A 15,000-nucleotide genomic window follows, 5' to 3' on the forward strand; every position below is an offset into this window, starting at 1 on the left:
CAGCTAGCTATAATTTATAAGAGTCATGTGCACTCTCAGCTTGAATATTGCTCACCCTTGTGGAATGGTTGTGGAGAGGTTGCATTAAGACAACTAGACAAAATTCAGAATAAAGCCGTTAGAATCATTAACAACCCTGCCATTACATATAAACTACCTCCCCTGCAAGTAAGAAGGAATGTTGCCTCCCTTGCATTATTTTACAGATATTTTTTTGGCAAATGCTCAGACGAAGTTGCGTCCATGGTGCCACCTCTCCATGCCTTCCCTCGTGCTACACGGGCATCTGGTAGCGCTCATGACTGGAATGTCGCTCAACCATATTGCAGAACTTCTGCCTATCAGAATTCTTTCATTCCCCGAACTGCATCTCTCTGGAACTCGCTTCCCCAGAGTTGTTTTCCTCCAAATTTCAACCCACAACTGTTCAAGTCTAACTGTTACAGACATTTTATGAACGGAGGACACCAGTAATCTGGTGCATGGATTGTTTTTTTTTACCCGTTTGTTTTTCCTTCCTCCGTTCTGTTATTTATTAAAAAGAAAAAAAAAAATTTGGTAACAGAGTACGGTAGTGGACCAATGGATGAGAATTATTGTTAGAAACACTATTCTTGTAATAAAGTAAGGCAGTGGACCAGTGGATGAAAATTAGTGTTAACAGTACTACAGTCGTTCTATTTTATGAAGGCAGTTTGGGTGGGACGCTCTGGGACTTCACTCTGTTAGCTCTGTTGTCACATCGCCGCCGACACACGTGTAATTATTTGTGCTCGCCTCTCTCTCTCACTCTCCTATTTTAAGGTAGTAACTACTTATAAATGAATTTTAAACACTCTGTATAGATGTAATTCAATAAAAAAGCTGTAGTATAGTATAAATCTCATAAGACTTGTCAACGTTACTTTCGCGACGGTGTCAGGTGGTGACACGAGGGACAGCCCTGTGTGAGCGGGTCATACTCGGTCAGTCTCCCGCCATGGAAGCTATATAAAAAAAACGCACCTATAGACTTTTACCTCAGGGGTGGTGTGGAAAAAAAGTCGAAAACAAGAGAAAAAATAAAGAAAATACAATTGGTAGTAGTTAACATAAATATGAGAGAGAGAGACAGAGAGAGAGAGAGAGAGAGCACGTGTGTGGCGACGATGTGGCAACAGAGCTAACAGAGTGAGGTCCCAGAGCGTCCCACCCAAACTGCCTTCATAAAATAGAACGACTGTAGTTTGGTAATAAAAAATGGCACGGTAGTGGACCAGTGGAAGAGAACTAGGTGGTGTAAGTACCAGTCTGGTAATAGAGTACGGTAGTGGACCAGTGGAACAAAGTGTCCAACTGCCCTGCACCTGACATCTTCGTTCAAGGCCTTGAGAATAAACTTGATACGAGTAAGTTATCCCCCAAGTATGAAGACAAGAAACAACGGTTATGAAATTAGCTTAATCCATCATAGATGACTGGAGCAAGTTACTTAGTACTAGCTGCATTGCCCAAGAGATGATACAGATATGCGCAGACAAAATTGTTTTCAAAATGAGTATCAGCTTTTTCCAGTCACTACAGTATTCTCGATAAAATCCATATTTTATCGTAGCAAGGTAGTATATGCTGTATAATATCCTTTCTTCTATAATTTCAAAGCCAGTTGTTTTTGCCACATGATGTTCCTACTCACTGTTTCCTGCCAGCTTCGACTGGAGGGTTTAGAGAGCCAGCGGGAAAGGTTGGGGGGAGGGCATGTTTTTCTGTCGTAGTCTTTTCTAATGTATCATCATTTATATGCTGTTCTAGAACTGTTCCTTTCACCTCCCTCGCCTCTTATTCCCCCATCTTCCTTCTTCCCTTTTTCTTATTCTTCCTTTTCTTATTCTTCCTTCTTCCCTTTTTCTTATTCTTCCTTTTCTTATTCTTCCTTCTTCCCTTTTTCTTATTCTTCTATCCCCTTCTTTCCTCATTTTCCTTCCCTCTCTGCAATCACTGTCCTTCTTTCCCTCTTCCCCCCCCCCCCCAGTGTCTCACACCAATCAGTGGTGGGAAAGATGGCAATGTCACCAGCTCTTCACAATATGTCTTGCAGGAGCCAGGATAACGTTAAGCGAAGGTGGAAAGAAGGCGCGGAGGGAAGTAGCTGAAAGATGCAACAGGTCTTCGGAGAATACTGAGGAAAGATAAGAGTGAGTATGAGGAGACGTCACGTGGGACTGACGTGATAATGGAAGAGATATGTAGCGAGATGGAGTTAACTTGGAGTGCAAGATTGCAGAAATAAGATGGAATGGAGTGGAGTGGAGTGGATGAAGGTGGAAGTGTGGTGGAATTAAGCAGGGATGAAAGGAATAAAGCTGAGAAGGGACTGATCTGTGTAGAAACAAACAGCAGAAGGAAATGAACAGAGTAGGAAGAGAGTTAAGATAGCATTGACTGAGTTACTAATGCAACCCTCACTCTAGTAGTGGTAATAGTAGTAATAGTAGCAGTAGTAGTAGTAGTAGAAGCAGTAGTAGTTGCTGCTGCTGTTGTTTTAGTTCGAGGTTAATCTGAAACGTGAACACGGTGGACTGGTGGTTAACATCGGTTACACCTCCTGAAGCAACCCTTCATCTACGAGTAACTACTGTAACAAATCATACCAAAGCATAGTCTGTAATCCCAAGCAATTAGCCACAGCAGAGAGTAGATCTGGTCACTTTAAGGGGTGCTAAGAACCTCTGGGTATTACAATGTAAGCGACTTAGGACACTGAACCTTTGGGGTACAAGGTTTTGGTTGTTCCTAGTGAAGCCAACTTGGCTGTACTTTATGAAGAACTGAGAGATATTAATTGAGATAACAAAGGTCATATTGAAATGGGAAGACCAGGGTCATCATTCACATAAATGCCTGATGGTCAGGTATTAAGCTACAGGTGTTTGTACAGTGTACACACGTTTCAGAAGTCCTAGCAAGTCGAAATATTTCTAAAATCAATGTACATCAGACGAGAGAACAAGCTGGATTATGTAATGATTACTACTACGGCAGACTGTATTCATGTTACCGTGTTAACAAAGATACTGATGACGATGATGATTAAGATTATCCCCGCGAACTCCATAGTGCATACCTTAATACCAACACCTCTCGATGATTTTTTTTTTTTTTTGCACATACGAAATGACGGGAAGGAAAGATGGTTACCTAATGCACTAAAGAAATTTTAAGCATATGATGATGAGTAGGTGTGAAAGAGGAAGTGTAGGCATACAATGTCTACATGTAAGAGATATACGGTACCGATATGATCAAAAAGTATGTGCATGAGAAAAAGAATATATGTGTGTGTGTGTGTGTGTGTGTGTGTGTGTGTGTGTGTGTGTTTCTCCTTCCCATCTCTCCCTGTCCCTCATTCTCCCGCCTCTGCACACACCTGTTACTTTAATCCCACAAACACTTTGCTCGATTAATGTAATTAAGCACTGCCATGCTCTCTGACGCGGAGGGACGTATGGCTCTTTACCACAGTGGAATTTCACCGCCTTATTGTGTATTCCTTTGCGTCACAGACAAGGATAACACCCTTTACGAGTCTTGACACGAAACACGAAGGACTAAGGATACACATCATCGCAGTTCATTCTGTCAAGGGGTAAAATAAGTATACGAGTATCTGGATATTTATCACGGCTTTTTTTTTTTTTTTAACTCTTTGAATCTTCAGAACCTGTCAGAACAGTTCATAAGTTTTTACCACTGTTTCACAATTATCGTGAGGCATAAATGATATAAGTAATATAATAGATGAAATTTTCCACTCAGTTCGTCCGTTTCTTTGTTTCTTTATTTTGTTTGTTTTTGTAATTACGGTATTTACGAATCTGAACACTGTTTTACTAATAATATTCTATTTGAATTTTTCCCAACATTTACCAAGTAAAACAGTACAAAGGGAATGTGTCTTGGTGTCTCATGCCTTTACTTGATTTAGGTCCATAAAAAAGCTTCACCTTAATGGGCCAGATCTTCTGTAATTATCGAACCTGAAGATATAATTTAATTTCTATGGAAGTATGAATAAAATTTGTATCCATTAGTATTTCATAGGGATTAAGTATCAATACTTAATTCATCTTCTGGCAGTATTTTGTGGGTAGAGGGATTTAAAAATACATACAAGAGTTAGTACGGTTATCGTTTAAACACACACACACACACACACACACACACACACACACACACACACACACACACACACACACACACACACACACACACACACAAACACAGGAATGAAACAATACACCCCTGCACTCCGAAGTGGGGTCAAATTAAGGTACAAGAAAAAAAAAAACACGATTACAGTAAACAACAGTACGGACAGAAGGCAATGGAGAGGGGCGAGAACACTGGTAGATATACTAAAAAAAAAAAAAAAAGTACAGGTAAGAATACAATGAAAAGAAAACGTAGGAAAAAAAGGTACGGATACAAGTGTAGGTAAAATTAAACCATACGAGGAGGAGGAGGAGGAAGAGGAGGAGGAGGAGGAAGAGGAGGAGGAGGAGGAAGAGGAAACTAGTCTCAGGTGAGAAGCATTAATGCGGAGATAAAATACTGGAGAGGAGGAAGGGCCGAGAAGACACGCAAAATCGGGGGGAAGTTACAGAGGGGAGAGAAGTACGGGCTGGAGGATGGAAGTAGGAGAGAGTAGGAAAAAATCTGCGAAGGAGGAAAAGGCTGCTGGGGAATCTGAGGAGAAGGGAAGGGAATCTGGGAAGGAAACGAAAGGAAAGCAATGAAGGAAGTCTGTAAAGGAAAGAGGAAAGAAGTGGAGAGAGAAATGTGGAAGGTGATAAGTCTAGGAAGGAAAGGAAGTGAGGAGAGGAGAATGGATGGAAAAGGGGGGGGAAACGTGGAAATGTGAAGGAGGAAGGAAATAAGAGGAGGGAAATTTAAGAACACGGGAGGAAAGAAAGGGAGGGAAGTCTTGAAAGGATGGAGGAAACACGACAGAGGTACAGACAGGTAAGGTAAATGAAGAAAGGCGTTTGAGGAAGAGGAAGGAGAGAAGGAGGCCAGAAGAATGGAGAGGGAAGAGAGGAATTAAGTAACGAAGGACAAAGGGAGAGAGAGAGAGAGAGAGAGAGAGAGAGAGAGAGAAAGTCTGGAAGAAATGGAAATCTAATAAGGATGAAAAAAAAAATTTTCAGATAAACATGAGTAGTAAGAGAAGGAAGCTGGGGAGGATGGAGGAAAATCATTGGAAGTAGACAGGGAAAATCTTGAGGATGTGGGAAGAAAGAAGAGGCAGCAGGTCTAGGGGAAGGGAGGGGAAATACATGTGGGGGAAGGAGGGAGGAAAAGAGGAGGAACCTGGGGAAGATGGAGAGAAGTCTGGAGGGGAAACAAAATGAGAAGACCTGAATAGTGGAAAAGAAAAAGACACACGGAGAAGGACAAGGGGAGACGAGAGGAATGAGAGAAGAGGTGGAGAAAAAGAACAGAAGGGGACGAAGAATGGATGCATGACGGGAAGAAAAGTGAACACGAGATAAAGGAAGTAGAGAGGAATATGGTCAGAGGAGGAAGGAATGCAACAGGGGAACTGTGGAAGAGTTAAGAAGTAGCGAAAGAAACACCCAGGTAGGTTGAAAAAAAGAAAGTGACGATTAAATGATAAGGGGAAAGGAATACTGGAAGAATGGAGTGGAGAAGAACCAATTGTGTGTGTGTGTGTGTGTGTGTGTGTGTGTGTGTGTGTGTGTGTGTGTGTGTGTGTGTGTGTGTGTGCAAACTAGGCAATGGCTAACTTTCGGTATCATGCGAGCCACTAATTACGACTAACTAATGAAGCACACACACACACACACACACACACACACACACACACACACACACACACACACACACACACACACACACACACACACACACATTTTTTTTTCACAGGTCATCTGTAAGCCACACACGAGAGAGAGAGAGAGAGAGAGAGAGAGAGAGAGAGAGAGAGAGAGAGAGAGAGAGAGAGAGAGTCCTCGGTCTAACGGGGTTAAAATGTCTATCTTCATTCTTACACATCATCATTGTGAGCCACAATCAATCGTTCTACTTACATCATTTTATAATCCAAACTAACCCAACCCAACCACACGTAACTTAAGCCACCCAACCCAGCTAATTGCTGCCTAACGCAACACAGTGTAACCACTAAACACAACCCAGCCCAGTGCAACCTAACCCAACCCAATACAACACAAATCAAAGAAATCAAACTCAACCTAACCCAATCCAATGTAACCTCGCCCAACACAACCCAGCCCAATGCCACCCAGCCCACCCCAACCCAATGCCACCTAACCGAACTCAACCCAGCACAATGCAACCTAACCCAACTCAACCCAGACCAATGCAACCTAACGCAACCCAACCCAATGCTACCTAACCCAACCCAACCCAATGCAACCTAACCCAACCCAGACCAGCCCAACTCTGAGTGTTAGGGTTCTTGTTGCCTCAAGACGATATGGTTCTGGTTGGGAGAGAATTTTTGGAATAGAAAGGGTGGATACAGCCGTCAGTGACCCCTTCAACACCAGAGATCTGAAGGTAGCAAAAAAAAAAAAAAAAAAAAAAAAAAATCGTTCTGCAGGAGTAAAATGACCGTAATGGCTCCATTTAAATTACCTTAACAACCTCCGGCCACGGGATACTCTAAACTTTACTGTTAGTGAAAAATGCACTAAAAATGTTCTACCAAAAGTGTAACGCTTTAGGCTGCCGTGTCAGCTAGGTAAGCGTGGCAGATAATTCACTCTGAACTCTCCAGGGACATGGAATATACAACTTCGTCTCTCTCTCTCTCTCTCTCTCTTATTCGATGTATCCAATTTCATGTACGCCAAGTATATGAAAAACTATAATGAATTTTTACCAAGGGTAAACTTGCAGGCGATGTTCACTTCGACAAAAAACAAGGATGGAGTTGATACTGACCAGCATGAAACGAAGCGGAACACGTAAACAGCCACGCGCATATATTCATATGTAAATATCCATATCTGTGCACAAGTATACCTGACTGGATAAATATCCACACGTAAGTATATAAATATCAATACGTAAATATTTATACGTAAATACCCACACGGAATATCTGTTCATAAATACATCTGATACTTGTAAATATTCACGGGTAACTAGTTACGTATAAATATCCCCAAGCATCAACACGTATATGTCCACATGCAAGTAGCACCCGTAAATATCAATACCTAACTATCCACACGTAATATCCTTTCATAAATATACTTGATGCATGTAAATATTCACGGGTATGTAGTTACACGTAAATATCCTCACGTATCAACACGTAAGTGTCCATAAGTAGCACACGTACATATCCACATGCAAATATCTAGACACAGGTATCTAAACGTAAATATCGCAAACATGCACCTGTAAATACCTACAGGCAAATATCCACACGCTAATATCCACACCTAAATGTTTCACTTCAACAAACATGGAATTGTAAGTCATACTAGTTATTACTACTGCTGATACAAAAAGATAAATAAATAACCTAATTACTTAAAAACAACAGGACCATAATAACACCAGGAGTAGAGACTTTCGTAATTTTCACCAGTACGACAAAATTTTCAGCATGAAAAATTGTCCCAAATTTAACCAACCTATTCACTGTGAAACTATCCCGAGTGACATTTCCCGATATAACAAAGTTTTCTCATATTCAACTTTTGAGATGCGGGAGTATCTCTATGGGAGGCCCTGCCCGTCTGTCTATTATTAACGTTTATTGTAAATGAGGTGCTTTACTCCCGAGGACTCTAGCGATTTTTGCAAATCCCCATATCAGGACCCTGAAGCTCCTGCATCCGTCAAGTAGCTTACTTTTGATCTTGCTTCCATATCAAACGTATTCCCCAATACGACAAACTCCCCTCAGTGCAACAAGTATGTATTTTCTGTTATCGAAATTCAGACCCATTTGCAAATTACTGATTTTATTCTCACAACTGCCACACGGTATTATTCTGACAACCAAGATGATTTTATTCTGACAACTGACAGACGATTTTAATCAACTACAGGAAAACCCCTAAGTCTGAATGGATAATGACTAATTTATTTGTACCAGGAAAAGTTTCGCCATTTACCGTCAGGGAAATTAATGACTGCAAAACTTACAAGTTCGAAAAAAAAGAGGAAAATGAGCTTCCCAAAATAGATGACGCATGCAAATTGGGCGAGTGTGGGGTGTGGCCTCATAACCCGACCTGGAGATTGTGTGTGATGAGGTGGCTGGCGGTGAGGTGATGGTGGCGATGGTGAAGTGGTCATGTGGTGTGGTAGGCAGTGGAAGTGGTACAGGCTGATGGAGCACATGTGGTGAGGTTGCGGAATGGTTGGTAACAGGAATGGTAGTGGTTGTGATGATAATGATGATGATGGTAGTGGAGTGGTTCCGATGAGGGGATTTTGGTCGCTGTAATGGTGCTGGTGGTGGCAGCAATAGTATGGTTGTGTTGTGGTGAGCTTAGGATTAAGAGCTAGAATGTAATAGAATGGGCCAGACAAAGTGTGAATGCAGAATGATAGTGGTGGAGTTAAATGCGGTTGCCACGTAAAGTGTTGATAGGAAGATGACAACGGTTTGGATGTGAAATGGTAGGTGTGTGGTGGTGCGGCTGCAGTGGTGGCGAAGGTCTGGATATTACGAAGCAGGTGTTGGATGGTTGTTTGTTTGTTTGTGAGGTGGTGACGGACGTGTAGATGTGACGTGGAACGTGGGGTGGTTGTATGGCTGTGGAATGGTGGCGAAGACGTAGATATGACGTGGGGTGTGGGGTGGTTGTATGGTTGTGGAGTGGTGACGGATGTGTATAAGTGAAGTGGGGCGTGGGTGACTTATTTTGGAGTGGCGACGGAAGTGGGGATGTGAAATGGTAGGTTAAGTGTGGTGACATGGTTGTGGAGTGGTGACAAAAGTGTGGATGTGGAGTGGCAGGTGGTGGTATACTTCTGGAGTGGTAACATGTGTAAATGCATTTGTGTAGGGGGTGGTGATGGTGGTATTGAGCAACACAGGTTAAACAGCTTCCTGTATAATGTACATAATATAATGGCTATAAAATGGAAACGCCGAGAACTCGTGCCCCAAGGTGTCGATGCACGGACTCGCCATACATCCTCCTTGACAGGGTTCGTTGTGGGTTGAAATGAGACTTAAGATAAACTAAGTCGACCCCATATGACTGTGACCTTTCACCCCTTGACCTTGCTGAGCTAATCAGATTAATCCATCATCCCTTGACAATATCACTATCAAAAGTTAGGTCGAAATCCGTCGAGTGGTTCAAGAATTCGTTTGCACACTAATATGACCTTGACCTTTGACATTTGACATTGCTGACCTAATCAGTTCATTGTCCTTTCATACAGTATCATTAAAAAAAAAAAAAAAAAAAGTTCGGTTGAAATCTGTCGAGGGGTACAGGAGATATCGCGTCCACAGGAGTGTCATGGAAGCACAAACCCATGCATGCATGCACCCACTCACGGACGCAAGGACGGACAGTCCAATCACTTAATACCTCTTTAAGTATAGGTGGGCGGAGGCATAAAAATTCTTCTAATAATCGATACCAATTAATTCTTTTTCCTTTACAGGTTTCACCAAAATAGTCTCATTTCTTCTTTTGCACTTTCCTATAAAATGCCCATGCCTGTTTTTCAATACTGCGTGGTGTTCCTTCTAACCTTTTCTTGTTGGTATTGGCTGGAGAGATTGGTGGGTGAGAAAGACCCTTGTGCTTTGCCATCCTTGTCTTACTCTATTAAACGCTCTTGCAGGACCTGCCTGGCATGGGACAACTGGTCTACTGCGGTTATCCTCTCTTCATTATGTTCGTATGTTCTGCTGTCGGAACAACCCAACACCGGATGATGTTACGGATTCAGACCAGGCCGAAACCAACACATGGGGGCGGTAGTTTATGATGCATGTAAACAAAGTGGGCCAGGGTTTTCTGTGCTTCAAGTCTAACTAATACACCCATAAATCAATCTTGGTGTAGGACCTAAACTAGGAAAAAACGACGAACCAGACGGAAATGAAGAAGAGGAGACAACTGCTAAAAAGCACAGGAAGCATGAGAAGCTGCAGAGAAGACCTAGACACGACAGAAGACAAAGGAAATCGCAGAAGAGGGAGGAAGTAAGAACTGGAAATAAGCAGAGAGTAAACATGCAAGGGTACCTGACACCTTTTAATACAGGCCAGACTTCTGTGGGGCTGGCGTGATAAACGAGGATCATGAGAGAATGCATCATTAATTTTTGTCAGGAGGTACGAGGGAGAGTGTTTTTATGTGTACATCGTTAGCATTAATGACACAAGTACGGACGAAGACAGCGCTCCGGGAATTGTATATAGGGACAGTCATAAGGGTGACCTAGTGACCAGTCAGAAGAGAATTAGGTGGCTGGAAGAGGGGACAAACCTGAGGAGTGTCTCAGGGGCACGATATTTCTGCTGACAGAAGCAGTCGTCACACGACCATGGTTCGGCAAAATGAAGCTGGTGAGCAAAAGTTAGTGAGATGGGGATGTATGTGAGTATACAAGACAAGGGAATTTCACATGCCCTAAGTGTCAGCTAAACGCCTATTAACTTGTGCTCAGTATCCAGCAATAATGAAAACGTTAGTGCTTGTCCTGGTCGTGTGGATAGAGATTATTCTTGTACTAAGTAAGACTTCAAGTGAGCATACAATATTCAAAAGTGACCTGTTACGTTACATTTAATGTGTTTGTCATTACATGTAATTGAGTTAAATCTCAATGTACTGAGTGACTTGTTTCCATTGATGCTGCTGAAGTAATGTAACTGCCTTGTGCGAAGTTAGTAAAGTAGAAAACGTATCTGGGTTTTGGTTACCTCAGTGTGTGGAACAGTGTCCTGGTAGTCCAGGAGGGACTTGAAAGAGAAAGAGATATACAATGTCACACTGTCCTAACTTTAGTGATAGTTTCTCTCTGGACTTGTCTCCACACTCCATACCGCTATTGTTCTTACACTACCAATCCCTATTAATAGCAGCCAGATATCGTGCTCATTAAAGATGACTGCGATGCATGTAATTATTACTGAAGGAGTGTGGTGTACGACACTATCCCCATGAGAATATGGCTTTTAGCGAGGATACTGTATTTTTAGGACATGGCTGGAGTGGAGGTATGGTAATGGTAAAGAAGGGTAAGCTAGGTAAGGTATGGTAGTGGTTGTGGGAGGCAAGGTGATAATTGGAGGAGGTATGGCAGTGGCTGGCGAGGAATGGAAGTGGCTGGGGAGCCATTGTAGTGGCTGGGGAAGCATGGTAGCGGTGGGGATGCATTTCAGTGGTCGGAATGCAAAGTGATGGTGGTGGATGATTGGTAGTTGTGAGAGATGTATGAAATACTGTGGGATGTATGGTATTGACATCGTCACACCTTAATCACCCACCCTAACCCTTACCTCTCATCCTCCTCACTTTTCACCTTTGTCCCTCTCGTTTAACTTCTCATCTCACCTGCCCTCTTCTTTCCCTCATGTCACCTGTACTCCCTCCCTCACCTCTCATTATCACTTCACTTGTATTCGCCTCTCCCGTTACTTCATTTATTTTCCTCCTCACCCACTCTTTCCTCACGTCACCCACCACCTACCTCGTCTCTCCTCATTTCTCATCACACATATATTCTTCTTCCTCGCTCCCATCTCTCGTCTTCCCTCTATCAATCCATCTCAAATCACATCACTTGACCTCACCAACCTACCTCATCCCCCCACCTCATATGCTCCTCAGTAATTCTACACATTACCCCTCCTCCCCTTTTACATCTCCTCAACTCATTTCCTTTCGCCCCTCATCTCACTTTGCCCTCGTACCTTCTTTCATCACTTCACCTCACCTTACCTCGGCTGGCGCTCTTTTATCATCTCACCTCCTCTATCTCACCTCACTCTTGCCCTTCCCCTCACCTCCCCTGATTTTCCCTCACTCAGATCTCTCTCTCTCTCATATATATATACAGTATATATATATATATATATATATATATATATATATATATATATATAAAACTGTCCCACAAAGTTCCAGGTTCAAAACAAAAGAGTTAGGTAAAATTACAAGTTAAAGTTTAATGCTCAAACTAACAACATAATATTCAGGACTCAAAGATAATGTAATGGCAAAAAACAGGTTAAATATATGGTTAACTGCAATAGCCTCTATTAACACGAAATTAGCAAGAGTAAATTTATCTAAGTCAGCCCTGATAAAATGAGAAAACCAGATAATACTCAGTGAATGCAAGATATATTATTACAGATACAAAATATTATTACCACTGGCTGGCAATATGAACCACAAAAACTTTACTAGGCCTACGAATCAACACCTTATGCTATACAGTACAAGAACAAAATGTAATAACACTTACACTCAAATTACACAGCTGCTAGATGGCTGGAGACTTCCTGAGCACTCACAATAATAACAACTGTACAGGATAGGACAGAGATGTGAGCAAAATGAGGAGTAGATCTAAGTGGCAGTTAATGCAGAGACTGAGCTTATTATATAGGGGCCGGCAGAGCTTGATACAACTTGTAAGAAGGACGCGCAAAGGAAGCCATAGGGGACAAAGAGTTGACAATCCTGGTCTGAACAACAGAAAGAACGACCTACTCTACTATAAGGGAGGAGGGGAGGAGTGAGGTAGAACACCCTCGTGATCAAACATGCAGCATACTGTACGTTAGAATTACACAAAGGATGATGAAATCATAGGCTATGTAACAATATATATATATATATATATATATATATATATATATATATATATATATATATATATATATAATTTACAGTATATACCCGGTTATATATATATATATATATAATTTACAGTATATACCCGGTATTTATATATATATATATATATATATATATATATATATATATATATATATATATATATATATATATATATATATATTACAGTATATACCCGGTATTTCTCTCTCTCTCTCTCTCTCTCTCTCTCTCTCTCGAACTCACCTCACACTCCAGCCTTACAAAAACCTCACCTTGTCTCCAACCACCCAGCTCTCTCCTCTCACCTCACCTCATCCTTTCACCTCACCAAATACTCTCATGTCACCTCATTCTCTCACCTCACCTCATACTCTCACCTCACCTCACTTCTCCTCAAACTCTCGTCTCACTTCACTCTGCCCCTACCCTTCAGTCTCACTTCATTCCATCAGTTTTTGTTTACTGTTTGGCGGTCCCTCTCGCCCCTCCCCTTTCAGCTTCGTCTGGAGGGATCGGTGGATGAGGGGAACCTTCCTGTGTCATGTTAACCTTACTTCTTGAATAACAAAACTTACTACAGCCACAGTCTTCTCTGCAACAAACAATCTTCAAAGCACGAACTGAGTTGCTGCTGTTTGGTTTCCTTAGTACAATTCCTACTCATGTCAACTGACATCTTCACCTCACCTCAGTCTCGCCTCACCTCACATCACCTTGCTCTCTCTGCTCTCACCCTGCCTCTCCGCACCGCGATCTTCACGATCTTTTATGTTTTTCCTCCTCTCAGTTCGAACTGCCTCTTCGCTTCGGTTTCGCTGAACCTGTCAGTGTCACACACACACACACACACACACACACACACACACACACATTACAATGCATTAGAGATGCCCTTCTGATACAGAAGACTACGTCTACTAAACTCACAGGAATGGTGTGTTTATCATTTTCTTTGGTCCCAACATATGGGACTGTGCAGACCAATGCTGGATCCACAAACCTTACCACACAGTCAGCATGTCAAGCCAAGGTTTACTAGAACTCATTTTGGTTGTACCTCCGTTGCCTTCGCTACAGAGACTCGCTAATATTTTCTGTGCGAGGCATTGGTTTCAAGATCTTTTGATGTGATGTTCCATTTCTTCAGAGTTGTCCATACATGATTTTTACATCTCTTCTTCCCTCCCCCTGGGTTGCGCTGTGCTGCAGGGAGTAGCCCATACTGAAACTGGAGGGAAAGGCGGTGCTCAAGCATGAGGAACACGTGTCCGACCCATCTCAGCTGCTTTTTAGCCTGCTGGTTGATTTCTCCTGCGGGAGAATTTGTGGGTGAGGGATTTATCCTCCCAAGTGAATCCTACGACGCGCTATGAAGAGGGCTATGAAAAGGGTACCGATATATATTCGTATCTGAGTGGGTATGAAGGCAGGAGGCGGTGTGCAAGACAAAACTGATAAAGATGGATATGAAAAATGAGTGTGTGATTAAGGAAAGCGTAAAGAGATGTAAAAGAAGTGATAAATAATTTAACAGGATCGACGAAGTGTGTATGGAGATATATATTTGAAAACTAAAAAAAGGGGGGGGGGGGATGATGAAAAAAGGAGTTCAGAGGAAATAAGATATGATAGGGAGGGGGATAAAGAAGACCTTGGAGAGAACTGAATTTAAATTAGGCATGAAAAAGTGAGGCAATAATGGGAAAGGGAGGGGGAAGTGTAAGGGGAAAGTCAATGGGAACAGGAAAGCAAAGGGAAAGGGAAAGGCAGCAGACAGGAAAAAGGAGGAAGTGACGAGGATGAAAACAGAAGACAATGGAAGAGAAGAGAAACATGAAGAGGCTTGACGAGACAAGATAAGAATAGGAGATAAAAAGGAGGAAAAAAAAGAAAAGAAACATGGCTTGGAAAAAGATAAGTAAATGTGAAGAGCAAGAGGAGAAAAGGAGAGAAAACCGATTAAAGAAGGAAACAGGAGGAACACGAGAAAAGGAGAGAAGTAGGTGTAAAGACAGGAAAGAAAAGGGTGTGGGAAGCAAGTGCCGGCATAAGAGTAGGAGAGGTTGAGGGAAAGGAAAAAGAGTAGATGAGAGAGAGAGAGAGAGAGAGAGAGAGAGAGAGAGTGCCTACAATA

The sequence above is a fragment of the Coenobita brevimanus genome, chromosome 71, assembly GCF_032717465.1.
Source record: "Coenobita brevimanus isolate Jiangsu-jjx chromosome 71, ASM3271746v2, whole genome shotgun sequence".
Classification (NCBI taxonomy): domain Eukaryota; kingdom Metazoa; phylum Arthropoda; class Malacostraca; order Decapoda; family Coenobitidae; genus Coenobita; species Coenobita brevimanus.